We start from the raw sequence: 15,028 nt of genomic DNA, 5'->3' as shown, positions 1-15,028 counted from the left end.
GGGGGGTTCAGGGACAGGCTCTCTGAGGAAGTGATGTTTGAACTGAGACCTGAAGGGTGAGCAGAAATTAGCCAGGCAAAGAGTGGGCGGTGGGGATGTGGGTGGGGAAGCTTAGCATTTTCGAGAAACAAGGAAATGGCCAGTGCGGCTGGAGCTCAGAACACAAAGGGAGGAGTGACGTGATATGGAGCTGGTAAAGGGGGAAGGAGCCAGGGCTGGCCTACTTTCCTCTTACTGTGCGTGGCTCCCGGTGAGTTTTGCTATGTCCAGCTCCTAGAGGGGAGAAGACAGGCCCACGCTTCCTGTTATGGGGCCACAGGTCTGCAGGCAAGGAGAGTGCTCCCCTGGGTCGGCGGAGGCCTCTTCCCCATGCACCGTGGTGCCCAGGGGCTGTTCGGCCCCACTATGGTGGACCTGCATGGCTTTCTCCTAGGATCTCAGCAGCCCCCAGGCACTGAGACAGTGGTTTCAGGAGCGTTGGTTCAGTTACAAGGGTGATCTGGTTTCCTCTTCGTGTGACAGATACTGCCTGTGATCTCGCGGCCCAGCACAGAAACCAAGTCCCTGCTTCCTAGCCAGCCTCCGGTATCTAGTTCCTTTTCTCTTTATCATTCTTGATAATGAGAACGGTACCTTTTACAGGGCCTTCCTGGTCAGTTCATGCAAATAGAGTGATCTGTGCCTGCTTCACATCAAGTACTCCCGGGGATAAAAGGGAACAAAACTAGACAGTCTCACTCTTGAGCAGCTCACAGGCCACCCAAGCCCCATGCTAAGCCCCTTACCTATGATCTCCTCTAACCCCCAGAACAACCCCATGTGATAGGGATTATCATTAGTGTAGGAATTTTACCCAGCTGGGCCACCCAGGTGCTCCCTAAAGCTCACATTCTTAACCAATACCCTCTATTGTCTCCACTCTCTCTCTGAATTTCTAGAAGTGCCCTTACACACCGTGATTCTTCAACAACTGGTGCCTTGTCCTGTGGGGCAATCCTGCTGCTCACCCCCATGTTTCTCTGTGGCTATGGCTCACCTTCCTGTTCTTACGTGCCCTATCATGTCTTGTAGCACTTCTGTGTCCGTGTCACCAGTTGGCCTAGTTTCCTGCTGTCACTATGTGTTTCCCCAGTATTGTGTGCTCTTTGGAGCTGGAGTTTCACCAACTGCCTGAGGTTTAGTCCATCATTCAAAGGGGCAGGTTTTTTCCTATTTTGGAGCTAACATCATTTCTTCTGCCCCTACCCCTTGGATTCCCAGTTGGGTGATAGTGTACTGCATTGCCGTAAAACCCCCAAAATGTCTGAAAGATGTGAGGTTCTCCTAAGAGCTGTGGCTTCAAGGAAGTCCTGCTCAGAGGGGGTAGCACCATCTTCAGGGGATGTTTCCTTGTGAGGATGCTTTTGGTTTACATTAGGATCGTAGGGGTGTAGAGGTGGAGATGGAGAAATCTCATGTCCTTCTGGCATTGGGAGCCACGGTGGGACAGGCCTGTGGGACAAAGAATTGTAGTGTGTCCCTACAGGATTTGAAATGTTCCATTAGACATACACACAGGTGAGAACTTATTTTTCATGATCTTATCATAGGCCCTCCCTATTTTTCCCATATAAACACAAATTCCAGTATTTAAAAATTTTTGCTTTATTTAAAAAAATTTTTAAATGTTTATTTATTTTTGAGAGAGGGAGAGAGAGAGATGGAGTATGAGTGGGGAAGGCCAGAGAGAGAAGGAGACACAGAATGCAAAGCAGGCTCCAGGCGCTGAGCAGTCAGCAAAGAGCCCGACATGGGGTCCGAAGCCATGAACCGTGAGCACTTCCCAGTTTCCCCCCGCCCAAAACCGAGTTTGTGGCAGCTCCGTCAGGTGGGATTGCAGGATGCCTCTGTCATCAGGGTCTGTGCAGCGTGGATCGGCTTGGGCACGCTGGAGGGGCGGGAAGGCTGGGCCTGTCCAGGGTCTTGCAGCAGCGTTGCCGGGGCCCTACCAGCTAGACCTGACAGCTTCAGTATCACCCACCAGATTCTGGACCAGGCAGATGTGTGTGAGGCGGCTGTGTTCATGGAGAGTGAGAAATATTTTCATGTATGCCTTCAATGTAAGAAAAGAGATTAAGGGCATCTGGGCGGCATAGTTGGTTAAGCGTCTGACTCTTGCTTTCGGCTCAGGTCATAATCTCACATTCATGACTTTGAGTCCCATGTCAGGCTCTGTGCTGACAGCAGGGAGGCTGCTTGGGATTCTTTCTCTCTCTCTCTCTGTTTCTCTGCCCCTTCCCCACTTCTCTCTCTCTCTCTCTCTCTCTCTCTCTCTCTCTCTCTCTCAATAAACAAATAAACTTAAAATGTTTTAATAAAAATAAGAAAAGAGATTAAATTGATACTCTTCTAGAATGTGCTCCTTTCCACTTCTTGTATCACAGCCCACTTAAAAACCTTTTACGTTTATTTATTTATCTTGAGAGAGAGACAGAGCAAGCAGGGGAGGGGCAGAGAGAGAGGGGAGAGGGAGGATCCCAGGCAGGGTCAACACTGCCAGCACATAGTCCAAGGTGGGGCTCGAACCCATGAACCGTATCAGAGCCTATTTAGAACCACGTGGTGATCACATGTTTGAGTAGCTTGGCTCTGAAGGAAATCCAGAACAAGAATGCCACAGGGGTTTTGAAGATAGGAAGACAAGACAGCAATTTTAATGACAAATAATAATACTTTCATATATATGAGTTCTTATGGATGCATTTTTCCTTGTCTTTTGAAATGTACTGAAACTTTGAAGCTGGTTTGATTTGAGTTCAGGTTCCAGTGGGGAAGAAGAGCTTGCAGTCTAGTGTGGGAGACCAACACCAAATCAGGGAACAAGCAAGGAAACAGTATCTATGTTACTTACAATTGGGGTGTCTTCTTTTTTTAAGTAAGTTTCATACCCAGTGCAGGGCTTTAAACCACGACCCTGAGATCCAGACCTGAACAAAGATCAAGAGTTGGACACCCAAATGACAGCCACCCAAGCACCCCCGGGGTGACTGTTCTGAAGGATAGAAATAGTGTGATGATTTAAAAACTGGAACAAGAAGCCTGCTTTAGATAGAGTCATCAGGGAAGAACTTTCTGTGGTGAGGACCCCTGGATCAAGACCAGAAATCATGCAAAGGCGCTGAGGTAGGAATGGGCTTAGGGTACTTGAGGACCCACATGAGGAATGACAGCTTAGTGACCAACCAGGGGAGTCCTAGGAGGTGAGATCAAACAAGCAAGCAGGGGGCAGACCTTTCAGGGTCTTGTAGGCCTACAAGAACTGCAGGAGTCAGTTTGGTTCTAAAGGAAGTGACTTGTTCTGATTTGGTTTTAGAAAAGGACAAAGGTCAAAGCACAGAGACCACGTAAAAGCAATGGCAGCTGCCCGGGCCAAAGGAAATGACAGCTTAGATGAGGAAGGTGCTATGGAAATGGGGAGAAGCAAGTGGATTCGAGATCCTTCCTGGGGTAGAACCGCCAGGATTTGCAGATGGTGTGATGTGGGGTGCGTGTGCCTGCTGCACACATGTGGGCGTGTGTGTGTGTGTGTGTGTGTGTGTGTGTGTGAGCGATCACTAAAGGACCAACGCCTTGGGTTTGGGCCTGAATGTGGATGGTGGCGTTATTTATAGAAATAGGGAAGATGGGCACAGAACATGTTTGGGAGGCAGAGGGGTCAGGGAAGTGAGAATTCTGTTTTGGTCAAATTCATTTTGAAATGCCTCTTTGATGTTCAAGTGTGATATCAAGCAGACAGATAGATAAAAACAGAGTTTCAGGAATGAGTCTGTCCACATACGGATATATTTAAAGCCAAGGGAATCGACATTGGAAGGTGGCTAGCTGTATTTTCCAGTTTGTAAACGTCTTTACTGCAAAGTTTCTGAGTGATAAGAAGAACATAAAGAGAGCAGGGAGGGGAGAGAGAGAAAGATAAAGAGTGCACAGTTCCAGTGGTATCTCTTGGCTATGTTTTGCAACAAAACAAGTGTTTGGTCACACACACGCACACACACACCCCTACAAGCTATATACACAAGTCACATGGAAGATACACTCATGCTCAGTCCCTACCCCAGCTCCTGTGTCTTCCTCAGCTTCTGCTGAGTCCTAGACCCGCAACTTGTACCAAACTTCCGTCACCTGCCAGTGCCTGAAAGAAGACATGGGGGCAGCTTCTGCTGAAAGCAGAAGGCAGTTCTGGATCCAATTCCAGGAACTTCTGGCCTCCTGGCTGGTCAGAGAGCAGGACTGGGGATCTAGAGGATCAGCCTCTAGACAAAGCCTGTAGGCTGCAACAAAAAAGGGTTCAAGAGTTTCCACTGCTTCAGGCAGCCAAGAAAAATCACCTGTTTCCTGAAGAAATTTTTGCTGGACTGAACCTCTGACTTTGGACGAAGAGGAGCGCTGAGGGGGATGGTGCTGCATATGGCAGCCCTCTGAGACAATCTCATGGCAGCCATGGTGTTGGCAGAGGCTGCCCGGGAGACGGTCACAGAGCCCACCACGTGTGAGCCAGCTGTAGGTCCGACTGCTCTACACATAACCATCGTAAACCAGAACGTGAACTTTGTGTAAGCCTTGCTTGCCCATGGGACTGGCATTTCTGTAAGAGCTACAGGCACAGCTTTCCACCACAGCCCCTACAATCCCATCCACTTTGGGGAGCATCCTCTGTCCTCTGTGAGGCTGCTCATTGAGCAGGGAGCCAGCATCCAGGCCCAGGACTCTCTGGGAAACATCATCTTGCATGTTCTCATCCTCCTGCCAAAAAAAAAATATATATTTGCCTGCCTGATGTACAACCTGCTCCTGTCCCATGATGGGAGGAGGGACCACCTGCAGTCCCTGGACCTTGTGCCCAATCACCGGGGTCTCACCTCTTCAAGCCGACAGGAGTAGAGGGCAACACTGTGATGTTCCAGCATCTGACGCAGAAGTGGAAGCACATCCAGTGGACATATGAGCCGCTGACCTCCACTCTCTGTGACCTCACAGAGATCAACTGCTGGGGAGAGGACTTGTCCTTTCTAGAGCTCGTGGTCTCCTCAAGAAGCAGGAGGCTCACGAGATCCCAGAACAGACCCCAGCAAAGCAACTAGTGAGCTTCAAGTGGAAGAAATATGGTCAGTGGTTCTTTTATGTTCTGGGTGCCTTGTACTTGTTCTATGTGATCTGCTATATCTACTGCCCCCTCAAGTTCCAAACTGGCAACTGCACAGATTCCTGAGATAACACCATTTTCCAACAGAGACCACTACAGGAGGTCTTTGTGATTCACCAGGACAAAATCTGGCTCATGGGGGAGTTGATGACCATCATCAAGGTTGTCATCATCCTGCTCCTACAGATCCTGAGCATCTTCAGGGTTGGTGCCTCTTGTTATTTTAGACAGACTGTCCTCTGGGGGTCGTTCCACATCCTTATCATCACCTATGCCTGCATAGTGCTGGTGACCATGGGGATGTGGCTGTCCAACACAAATGGGGAGATGGTGCCCATGACTGTCACCCTGCTGCTGGGCTTGTGTGGCGTTATGTACTTCGCTTGAGTATTCCATCTGGAATCCTCTGTGCTTTCACTATCATGATCCAGAAGATAATTACTGTGTTTTTTGTTTTTGTTTTATGTTTATTTATTTTTGAGAGAGAGAGAGAGAGCATGAATGAGGTAGGTGCAGAGAAAGAAGGGGACAGAGGATCTGAAGAAGGATCCATGCTGACAGCAGAAAGCCCCATGTAGGGCTTGGACTCATGAGACCATGATCTGAGCCCAAGTTGGATGCTTAAGTGACTGAGCTACCCAAGCACTCTTTTTTATTTTTATTTATTTATATGATTTATTTAATTAAAAACAACTGAAGTGATTCAAACATCCTTCTCAAGCATATCATTTCTTTTTTAAAAATATTTATTTATTTATTTAGAGAGAGAGAGAGAGTATGTGTGTACAGGGGAGGGAGGGGGAGAGAAAGAGAGAGGAGAGAGAGAGAGAATCCCAAGCAGGATTTGTGCTTCCAGTACAAAGCCCAACAGGGAGCTCAATCCCACAAACCATGAGATCATGACCTGAGTCAAAATTAAGAGTTGGACATTCAACCGATTGAGTCACCCATGCGCTTCCTTATATTTTTCTTAAAGTAATCTCTATACTCAATGCAGGGCTCAAACTCACAACCTGGAGATCAAGAGTCACATGCTCTGCAGACTGAACCAGCCAAGTGCTCCTAGAAGATGATTTTTGAAGACCGAATGCCTTTCTGTCAGCTGATGGCTTAGTTTTTTCTGGGATTTGCCTCAGCATTCTGTGTCATTTTCCAGACAGAGGACCTAGCCAGTCTGGGGTAATCCATGACTATCCATGGCATTGTTCAGCACTTTTCAACTTTTCCTCTGCTGACTATTAAGTGTTCGGCATGGTCTAGTTTGCCTTTGCCATCATTGCCACACTGCTTATGCTCAACCTATACATCACCATGCAGGATGACACATACCGGCAGGTGGCCCATGAGCGGGACAAGCTCAGAGGGCTCAGGTCTGACCACCATGGTGATTCTGGAAAGGAAGCGCCCTCACATCCTGTGGTCTCACCCTGGGATCTGTGGATGCAGGTATGCTCTGGGGGCCCACTGGTTCCTACAAGTCAAGAACCACCATGATCAAAATCCTTTGCAGGTATTTTGCTATGTGGAAGCTATCAAGAACTCAAACAAAGAAGATAGACAAGAGCAACTTTCAGAGAGACAGCCCTCTGTGTTTTGTGATTGAAACTTGGATCCTAGACAGAGCCTCCCTGGCCACCCATATCCTTCCTGTCCTAGACCACACCTCATAGCAGCTGCAGTCACCAGCTTTGTGGCAACACCCTAGGATACGTGAATTTTGGACTGGATCTTGGCAAAGAGAATGGAGAGGAAAATATGACAAACAGGTGGGCCTGAGTGGGGATCAGTTAACTCTGATGCCTATCAATCATGGGAGGGGGTAGACAGAATGATTCTTAAAGGCCATGCCTCACTTCACAGCAGCATTTCTGGAGATGGCAAATGGACATCAGTTGTCTCACATATCTTCTGGGCTCCTGGAAGGCCCATGTCTTGGGAAAAGAAGGTATCTTTACAAGTGAAGTTGCACTTGGCCATTAAAGGCATGATGTAGGTATGCTAGACTAATGTCTGGATCATCCTTCTTTGTACTTAATGTGGGAAGGCCAGGCATGGCGTTGAGGTTGTGGCCCTTCCCTTTTTCCTGTACTGCATAGGACTCTCCCTACCTAGGAACCAAACCCCAACTAGAAAACTGCAAAAAGAAAGTGTTTTATCCTTGTTTTATTTATTCCTTTTTAAAGGTTATTAATCTATTTTGAGAGAGTGGGGAAGGGCAGAGAGAGAGAGAAGGAGAGAGAGAATCCCAAGCAGGCCCTGCGCAGAGAGAAGGGAGGCTCCATCTTAGGAATCCATGAGATCATGACCTTAGCTGAAACCAAGAGTTAGACACTTAACCGACTGAGCCTCAAGGTTCCCCTATCCTTGTTTTATTTTTTACTTTTTTAATGTTTATTTATTTTTAACAGACAGACAGAGAGACACAGAGCGTGAACAGGGAAGAGGCAGAGAGAGAGAGAGGAACACACAGAATCCAAAGCAGGCTCCAGTCTCTCAGCTGACAGCACAGAGCCCAATGTGGGGCTCGAACCCATGAACTATGAGACCATGACCTAAACCAAAGTTGGCTGCCTAACTGAATGAGCGACCCAGGCACCCCCAACTTGTTTTATTTTTTTTTTAATTGTATTGTGGAAGATATTCATCATATAAAATTTACTATTTTAACCATTCCTGGGTGTACAACTCAGTGACATGAGGTACATTCACATGGTCACATAACCAGCACTATTATTCGTCTACAAGAATTTTTCATCTTCCCAAACCAAAATTCTTGTACCCATTAAACATTAACTATTCTCTATCCTTTCCCTACAGTACCCGATGACTGGCATTTTACCTTCTGTCTATGAATTTGACTACTCTGTGTACCTCCTGTAAGTGGAATCATATAATAATACTATTTTGTCAGGTTTATTTCACTTAGCATGTTTTCAAGAGTTTGCCACATGTAGCAGGTATCAGTTTTACTCATTTTAAAGGCCAAATAATATTTCATTTATAGATACATCACATTTTGTTTATCTGTTCATCCATTGATTGACACGGGTTGATTCCACCTTTTGGCTATTCTGAGTAATGCCGCTAGGAACGTTGGTGTGCGTTTATCTCTCCAACTCTCTGGGTTCAATTCCTTTGGGTACATCTTTACAGGTGGAAATGCTGGATCTTATGGAAATTCCTGTTTAATTTTTTGAGGACCTCCCACACTGTTTTCCGCAGCGGCTGTGCTATTTTGCTATTTTATTTCCTCGAACAATGTGCGAGCATTCCAATATCTTCACTTCCTCACCAACACTTGCTACTTTCTGCTAACAAGCAGGAGTCTTTCCTTGCCTTCCTTCCTCCTTTTCTCCCTTCCTTCCTCCTTTCCCTTCCTTTCCTCCTTTCTTTTTTCCTAATGACTATGAAGTGGTACCTCATTGTGGTTTTGACTTGTATTTCCCCAAAGACTAATGACATTGAATATTTTTTCATAAGCTTATTGGCATTTATAAATCTGTTCTTGGTGAAATATCTATTCAAATCCTTTCTCCAAACAAACAACTTTTTGGCTTTTGGGAGCACCTTTTAGCAGGGCCTTGAGCCGGCACATGTTACAAGACATGGGACACGCACACCACCTGCTGGCCATTTCTTAGCATTTCCCAACACACCCTTTAGGGAAGAAAAAAGTTTTTCGTTCATGGGATTACCAGAGAAATCAGGGTCAAAGTTGCTGCCCTTGGGGAGCTCATTGGTCCCCTACTGGGAAGGAAGATCACAGATGATGTGGGAGTATTGCAGCAGTGGGAAAAACCTGGACTTGGAGCAGAGAGGTCTAGATTTGAATCTTGTCTTTGCTTAAGCAAATGGTAGGTCTCTTTACCTCTAGGTCCTAGAGCAGCGTGTCCAGTAAAACTTCCTGTGATGATGAAAATATTCTATATCTGTGCCATGCAATGTGGTAGCCACCAGTCACATACGGTTCTTGAGCACTTAAAATGTGGCTGCTGTAAATAAAGAACTGACTTTTAAAACTTCAATAGCCATCCGTGGCTAGTGACTGCCATATTGGACAATGCAGTTCTTCTTTTGTTTTGTTTTGTTTGTTTATTTTTGAGAGGCAGGATGACAGAACACAAGTGGGGGAAGGGCAGAGAAAGAGGGAGACACAGAATCTGAAGCAGGCTCCAAGCTACAAATTGTCAACAGTGAGCCCAATGCGGGGCTCAAACCCATGAACTGCGAGATCATGACCTGAGCCAAAGTTGGATATTTACTGAGCCACCCAGGCACCGTTGGACAATGAGGATGATAACAGCTTCCTGTAAGGTTTTATGCAAGCAAAATGAGATAATTTAGGACAATATCCAGCACAATGCATGGCTTATTAACAGGCAGTTATCATGTGTGTTTGGATATACACCCAATGGAATCAGTAGAACATTCCACCAGCACCCTTCCACCCATCGTTAAAATTTTCATTTATCTCCTGCTGTGAATTCAAAAGGAAAAACAGGGAATATTCATTAGTACCACAGGTCTGTCTCTCTTAAAAAACATTCTGTTTGAAATGAATCAGTCAGTGTGGTGTCTTGTATTCCCCCCTCCTTTCTCTGAGACGGGAGACTGTATCAGCTTATGGTAAGAAAGCCTTCCCAGTCAATGAATAATCAAAGGCAAAGCCAAGCAGATGATAAATCTTGGCCTCCGTGCTGTGAAGCCACCCACTAAGCAACGTTGAATAAATCTGTTCAGGCTTAGCATATTTTTCAGGGTAATTGGTTGCAGTTTTCTCAGACTCTTTGATTTTTAACCTTATCTTGGGCCTATTCCAAGCTCATGAAACTGAGAATGAAGGAAGTTCTGATTTTGCTTTAAGTTTCAGGGAGAGAACCAAAGCATTAGACTTGACAATGCTGGGAGCAAAAAAGATGTTTGTTGATGCTTCTCTACCCTGACTCTGGACAACATCTGGGCTTCTGGGATTTTTGTTTTTTTGTTTTTTTTCAGATGATTCCCTTCTCCTTGGAGAGGGCTACAGGTGACTTAGAGAGAACACCACAAAATACCATGTAATGAAGCTGATTATAGCTCTGTTGATGCAGGATGCTAGCAATTTAAATCTTGGGGTAGGAAGCTATGAAGATAAATAACAGGTATTTTCTAGAAACAGTTAACTGTGCAGGCTTCGGGTCAGGAGATCTACGTTCAAGTTCTAGCCCATTCTTCAGTGTGACATCGCGATGCTTCTAAGAGAGAACGTCTATAACATAGCCTTTTTGTGTATTGAAATCCTAACCCCCCAGCACCTCAGCGTGTGACTGTGTTTGGAGATGTGTTCTGTAAGGAAGTAATTAAGGTAAAATAAGATCATTTGGGTGGACCCTTATTCTGTATAACTTGTGTCCTTCTAAGATGAGGCAATTTGGATACACATCTGCACAGAGAAAGGGCCATGTGAAAACAACCAAGGAAACAGGCAGAAGAAACTGACCCTCCTGACTCTGATTTCGGACTTCTAGCCTGCAAAACTCTGAGAGGATACACTTCTGTTGTTGAAGCCCCCCACTCTGCGATACTCGATTAAGTCAATGCTAGCAAGCAAATACACCCACTCTGCCTTGTGCCCCTTATTGGTCTTTTTAGCAAATACTTTGATACCTACTAGTTCCAGTCTCTGAGGTCACAAAGAACAACACGAAGTCTCCACACTCTTGAAGCATCTATTCTACTGTAACATGCAAATAAGATCATTCCTATCAACAGTGCAAAGGCCCCAAAGTAGCCCTGAGCTTGGAAAGTTGAGAGACAAGATTGAAGGCCTACACAGATGGAGCAGGTTGGTGAGAAAGGATGTGTGATAAAGTGGGGAGATGAAACAGAGGGGACACAGGCCATCAACTATAAGCCTGTATGTAAGATTGATTTGTGGAAAGCCAGCACTAGAACTCAGTCCCTCTGACCCGTTGGCCACTGCTCTCCTTATAAACACCGTCATGAACTTGTTGGGTGTATCTGTGAGTGTGGGAGGCTCTGTGAGGCACCGATCTTCCTTCAGGGAAGAAGGATTATTCTCTCAGGAGCTGGGAATGGGGCTCGAAGACAGCCCTCTGTCACCAGCCTACACTGGGGATTGCATTAACTAAGGAAAACAGCCTTGCCTTGTCATGCTTGCTTCCTAAGTCATGCCTCCCTTGGGAGCTGCTGCAACTCGGGGCAATTCAGAAGGACCAGTGCATGTTCAGAGCTGCCCATGAAATTTGCTGAGACCTTTGTTGAGTCTGCCTTGCTGGTGAGTTCTCCCTCTGTCCACTCCTACCTCTGTGGTTTCCTTTCCAAGAGCACGACCTAAATAACATCTTGCTGCTAATCTCCATCTCAGAATCTGCCCCTCGAGAACCCCACCTATGACAGGGTCCCTACTGAATACCAAGCCTGGATGAACCAGCAAATACAAAAGATCTTCAAAGCCTCCAGACTGGAGGAAGGGTGAGCATTGGGTAACCGTGAAGCAATGAGACATGGAATCTGTTTTTGGAGGAGACCGTGACCCCACTTGGCCAGTCCCCTCCAAGTGGACAGTCCCTTAGGCATGGGCTACCACCCTGCATCTGTAGCTCCAGGTCACTGGACCAGTGACAAGTGCCTGACTGAAAGGCAGTCTTCTGTAGGTCGGCCAGCAGCCCGAGAAGATGGTCTTCTTCAAGTGCTCTAACATGGCGTTTGTCTACCTCTTCAGACTCTTCCTGCAATGTGTTCTTCTCTACCTCCTTTCCAGTCATGCTGGCTTCCTGAAGCTTCTCCTTCCCTAAGACACTTCACGTGCTATTTCCTCTCTGAAGCAAGCCACATTCCTCCACCATCACTCCCTGCCCCCGACAGCAAGTGACTACTTGTCCTTTTCCTCTCCTAAAAGTCACATCACTAAGGAACGCACCTCTGGCAACTCTCTGACTTGATACGTTTTGTAGCTTCCTCATGACTCTTAGGCCAGTATTGTAACCTAGGTTTACAATATGGTTATATTAAAACTCTATTGTTTGATTAATTTCTCTGTGGTGCACCAGACTGTCAGTAAGGTGTGAGTAGGCGCCAGTTCTGTTTTGTTCACCTCTTTATTCTCAGTTCCTAGGAAGCATAGTGCTTGGAGCACAGGGAGCATTCAGGAGTATTTGTCAAATAACTACCAGGGATCTTACTGAATGGTGGCTGAATGAGGCAAATCAGTTCCTGTTTCTTTAGAAGTTTATGTTAGAACAATACACATAGAGAGAGTCGGAGTTTGTAAGGATTAGGCTAGAGCAGCAGTTCTCAAAGTACGGTTCAGGGACCCCTGAAGGTCCCTGAAATCTCTTCAGAAGGGCCAGAAAAATCAAATTTCCCTCTTATTCTAGATATTATTTTTCCTTCTGTCACTCCCATTCTCTCATGACTGTACAGAATATGAAAAGTTCGGACCACCTGGGTGGCTCATTTGGTTAAGTGTCAGACTCTTGATCTCAGATCATGTCGTGATCTCAGAGTTGTGAGCTCAAGCACCACACTGGGTTCCACCGCTGGGCATGGAGCCTATTAAAAAAAAAGAATAAGAAAAGTTCATTTTTAGTTTCAAATTTCACCCCTTGTCATGTTTTGGAATGATATCAAAAAAGAATTTCCACAACTCTCTGAAAAGTTTATTAAGATATCCCTCTCTTTTCCAATGACATGGGTCTTCTTTATACACTTTAACTAAAACAACATATGGCAATATATTAACGGAGAAGCATGTATGAGAATTCAGCTATCTCCTTTTTTAAAACATTTTTGATGTTTTTATTTATTTTTGAGAGAATGAAAGGGAGACAGAGCACAAGCTGGAGAGGGACAGAGAGAGAGGGAGACACAGAATCCAAAGCAGGCTCCAGATTCTGAGCTGTCAGCACAGAGTTTGATGTGGGGCTTAAACTCTTGAACTGTGAAATCATGACCTGACCTGAAGTCAGAAGCTCAAGTGACCAAGCCACCCAGGTGCCCCAAGAATTCAGCTATCTCCTAATAAGTCAGCATGGCAAGGGAATTGAAAAAATGTGAAACAGTGCCACACTCTTCACTAAAGATATTGTTTTGAAAAATAGCTATTTTCCATAAAATATATTATTTCTTTTAACATGTCATGGGTTTGTTACTAGTTGTATGAAGTAGCAATTTAAAAATTTTTCCCAATTTTAAATTCTAGGCTGATAAATATCAATACAAATCACATAAGTATAAGCTCTTCGGGGTCATTAATAAACTTAAAAAGTGCAAAAGGGTCTTGAGACCCCTAAATTTAAGACTTGCTGGGGTCAAGTATTTCTCAGAATTCTTTTGGATGCCAGAGAGGTACTCAACTCAAGCAGCCATAAGCCAAAACCTGTCTTTCTTCCTCTCTTGTTCCTTCTCCCCTTAGTGTTTTTCTCATGCTCAGCTATCCCCAGAAGAGCATAACAATGACCAGCAGCAGCTCCAGGTTTACATTGAATCAACTTAGCAAACTCAGCACATTTTTGCTACTAATACCAGAAAAAGCACCAGTTCACACTCTCCTTGGACAGCTCCCATCATGTTTCAACCCTGCAGCCAATCACCATGACTATGGTTCATCCCTGGGATGGTGAGTTGTGTGTGGTCAGTCTTCAATAAACCGTGTGGACTAAGTAGGGTGGCCCCTCACAGGAAACTCAGAAAGCTTTTTACCATGAGAAAGGAAATGATGGGTCGTGATAAATCAGCAAACAATATTTGCATTTTGGGAAGATATGAGTAGAAGGCTGAGGAAATCAGAAGAATAAGTTCTATCTAAGGAGGATTAACAACGAGTAGACTTTAAGGAGTTTAAGATCCTAAGTAAATAAACATCCTCTCTTTTCTCTCAAATCTCTTCTCTTATCTCCATTGGCATCTGCAACAGTTGTTGGAAGGAGCATTCTAGAAAAGAAGACAGTAGACAGGGGTGAGGGGAACAAGGAAAGCTGGGCTGAGAGAAAATGTTAGTACATGATGGGTAGTGGGAGGTGTTCCCGGCTTCCTGTTCCTGTCCCAGCTGTGTGGCTTTGGTGACGATGGAGTGACTGCACTTTGTGCTAATTGGATATAAGTATCTCCAGTTTTGGGGGGGGGGGTTCTCTTGCCACATTCCAACCCAAACTGAGTCACCTTTCATGCCTTCACCTCCAAACCTAGCTATCTTGAGTCCTGTTCCCTCCAGCCTATGATCTGCATAAGGGGACAGTGAGGAAGAATAAGGTAACAATAAAAGAGGCCAATACTGGAATTTGGAAGGAAGACTTGGGGTTGAAAATTTTTTAGTATTTCCCAAATAAAGGCATAGATAAAGTTGCTTGTTACTGCTCCAAAGGAGACAACGGCCCTCAGAGAACTAACCTTCCACAAAGGCCACCCTCTCCCTCTGTCCCTTCATAGACAGGCCTTCACTGTGAACTTTTACATGTGAAGGCAAGATTAGACTTGTTCTGTGTGAATTCAAAACAGGGGAGAGGACCAGGGGTGGGAAATACAGGCACATAGATTTTGCTCAGTGTAAAGGAAAATGTTCAAGAGAGTAGTCCAGAGCTGGAATAGGCTGCCTCAGGTGTGTATTTTAGGGGGAAGGGTGACTGACCTGCTAATTCACAGCCTCATTTTCTTCAAGGTTATCAGTCTTGTAGGTGCTGAAAACCAGAATACAAGTAACCACAAGATAAATGATTATTTACTCTGAAGAGCTCCTTCTCCTTTCCTTCCTTCCTTCCTTCCTTCCTCCCTCCCTTCCTTCTTTCCTTCCTTCCTTCTTTCCTCCCTTCCTTCCTTCCTTCCTTCCTTCCTTCCTTCTTTCCTCCC

General features: G+C 45.4%; 1 long non-coding RNA gene and 1 pseudogene across 1 annotated transcript in view; both read left to right on the top strand.

Annotated features, from left to right (window-relative positions):
* The first annotated feature begins 1,804 nt into the window (after positions 1-1,804).
* Positions 1,805-7,159, top strand: LOC115274457 (annotated as a pseudogene).
* Positions 7,160-8,023: 864 nt separating this feature from the next.
* LOC115273506 overlaps positions 8,024-15,028 on the top strand; it is an 11,434-nt gene continuing 4,429 nt past the window's right edge. Inside the window, exon 1 of the long non-coding RNA XR_003900821.1 lies at positions 8,024-8,058. This is a non-coding gene — a long non-coding RNA (uncharacterized LOC115273506). The remainder of the gene's footprint in view (positions 8,059-15,028) is intronic.

The sequence above is a fragment of the Suricata suricatta genome, chromosome 12 (genome assembly GCF_006229205.1).
Source record: "Suricata suricatta isolate VVHF042 chromosome 12, meerkat_22Aug2017_6uvM2_HiC, whole genome shotgun sequence".
NCBI classification, from domain to species: domain Eukaryota; kingdom Metazoa; phylum Chordata; class Mammalia; order Carnivora; family Herpestidae; genus Suricata; species Suricata suricatta.
Note: the sequence above shows the minus strand (reverse complement) of the source record. Positions and strands in the feature narration are given on the sequence as shown.